The sequence below is a fragment of the Triturus cristatus genome, chromosome 4_1 (genome assembly GCF_964204655.1).
Source record: "Triturus cristatus chromosome 4_1, aTriCri1.1, whole genome shotgun sequence".
NCBI classification, from domain to species: domain Eukaryota; kingdom Metazoa; phylum Chordata; class Amphibia; order Caudata; family Salamandridae; genus Triturus; species Triturus cristatus.
This window is the reverse complement of record NC_140585.1, coordinates 452,675,550-452,678,555: the sequence shown is the minus strand read 5'-3', so window position 1 is coordinate 452,678,555 and position 3,006 is coordinate 452,675,550.

Genomic DNA, 3,006 nt, shown 5'->3' with positions numbered 1-3,006 from the left:
GTACTTCATACACGCCGAGCGGGTCGCCACTAGCAGCACGTCACAGCATCCGGGAGAGCTGTATATCAGGTCTGATTCACGCCACAACACGATCCACGGCTACGAGACGGACCAACTCTCAACGTGTACGAGACGGAGCAACAATCAGCAAGTACGAGATGAACCAATGATGAATCCCATCGCGCAGGTCATCCCAGTACTGTATATCTATGACCGGATCATGATCAGACGCGTACATCGCAGACGATAAGACCGACACGCACCACACAAACAAATGTCACAAACCCGCAAAATGCTACACACACATAGGGGATGGATATCCCTTCCACCAGCAACCGCAAAACCATAGGGGTTGTATAGTCCTCACTACCAGCAGTCCCCACACATGGGGGGCATCACTACTACCATCCCCATTCATAGGGGGCTGGATGCCCATCACTACTACCATTCCCACTCATAGGGGGCTGGATGCCCGTCACCCCCACTACCTCCTACTCATAAGAAGCTGGATGCCTAGCACTACCAGTATCCCCTACACATAGGGGCCTGGATGCCCAGCGCTACCAGTATCCCCTACACATCTGGGGCTGGATGCCCAGCACTACTACCATCCCCACTCATAGGGGGCTGGATGCCCATCACTACCAGTATCCCCTACACATCTGGGGCTGGATGCCCAACACTACTACCATCCCCACCCATAGGGGGCTGGATGCCCATCACCCCAGTACCCCATACACATAGGGGGCTGGATGCCCATCACTTCTACCATCCCCACGCATAGGGGGCTGGATGCCCATTATCCCCAGTACCCCCTACCCATAGGGGGCTGGATGCATAGCACTACCATTATCCCCTACACAAAGGGGGCTGGATGCCCAGCACTACTACCATTAGGAGTCCTAACTATACTACTACTAAACTGAGAAAAATCCCAATTCTAAGGCTTTCGGTATTCACAGAAGGCATTTAGGAGTCCTAAACTTAGGACTCCTAACTTTTGTGAATACCGAAATGAGTAAGTGCCTTCTGTGAATACCAAAATGAGTAAGTGCCTTCTGTGAATACCAAAATGGTAGTAAGTTTAGGATTTTGTCTTAAGTTAGTTCTGTGAATCAGGCCCAACATGTATTGTGGCTATATTCCAGCCTTGAAAAAGTCTTTAATAGACAAAACACATGTTGGCTGATCTATGCTGGAAACACTAATGAATAAACCAAAAGATTGAATATGAATTGATGGACTCTTGTGTTAATCTTCGTTTCAAGAAGAATGATCATTGACCTCCGAAATATTTTGTTTAAAGTGATATCTTGCTCAACTGTATTCTTTGATGTTAACTTATCCATGATTCAATGGTGAAATTGTACTTACCTATGAGTGTGATGTATAAGGTTCTAATATATATATGTTGGTTTTATGACCACATGCAATTAGAATAAAACTAACATCATTATATAAAACAGCAGTAATTTCATTTGCAATACAAGGAAATGTGATAGACACCCAAAACCCCAGCAAAGAAGAACACATCAACAATAAGCACATACACTTGCCTAAATACCGACCTTGCAGTGAAGACACAACATTAGGAAGTGCAGATGTGATTATAAATAGGAGGGATATCCGACATTGACATTTAAATGTTCCAATGCAAACAATTTAAGGAATCCACCTATTGTGAAGATATAAAGTCAGCATTACATATTGGTGACAACAGGCCCTCTTAAAACAGTGGAAACCCAACTGGTAGTCTTCATCAACACATTTGGAAGCCCTCATGTTGTCCACATTCATTATGCTCAGATATAGACATATGGTACACCACATATTCATGGATAGGGTACAGCTGATCACATTAGGTTTGGGTTTTAGACTTTGGGAAAGTACCGTAAATTGAATTGCAAATCAGTCCACCAATGGTTGTGGATCGGTGAACGAGGGCGTCCACTGCAGGGGCATGCATTCAACCACATGGTCAGTTTCTTTTTTCACTAGCCCAACCCCCTTCCCCACTGACCCCGCCCCCACCGGTGCAGCACACTGCCACAAACCACACTGTAAAGTTGGGCCCAGAGAGAAAGTATGTGAGTACCCATGGCGGAGAGTAACCCCCATCACCTGACCATTTATGTAGCTAATCAAAGTCATCCTCACTGGTATCCCTGTCCGGTGTGTGGTCGCATTGTTGAGGAATATTATGTGGCAGTTCTTGTTGCTGATGACCTATTTGGGTGACCCAACGTTGTATAAGTACTCACACATGTAAAAGAAGTGTGTCAAGTCAGAGGTTTGTTGTGACCAAGGTTGTAACAATGCACTTTGATTGTAGCAAGTGCATTGGGGGGCAAATGTGCATCCATAGGCAGAAAAATGTATCATGAAACCACCATCTCACACCATTGGTGTTGACTGAAGTGTTGTGGGTGCTGCTGTTGATGGGGTTTAGTAGCATCTCCTCTCTGACTCAGCTACACATATTTCTCATTCTCACACCTGTGATATGGTGTGTCATGTGGTTCCCAAGGAGTAATTGTATGTGTATTCGGTCACCACCTGTGTGTTGAAATTGATCTGTTAAATGCTAATCCATTACAAATGCAAAGAAGTGTGCAAAGGTGAGCCATGCCATGTGTATCACCATGGTGAAGTGTGTGGACAGTCTGATTTTGTCAGATAAACCACATAGTATAAATGATTCTGAGAAGTTGCGTCATGTGAGTATGATGCTCTGCTAGTGACAGATGACACAGGCCAGTAAGTTTACGTTGTGTCACAAGTTATTGTTGATGGTGTGTGCAAACCTTCACTGTCCCCAGTGGGCCCTGCAGGAGAGGTGGCTGTGGTCTGTTCCTTTGGTTTAGCTCTGGACATACAATTGCATGGCTTGTGTGGTGTCACAGGTCTGCCATCAGCATGAGATGCATGTCTGAATGTGAGCTGTGTCATGCGTGGCCTATGTCATTTGAGCATTCACATGGCGGTGATGGGAGGAGTGTGGATCAT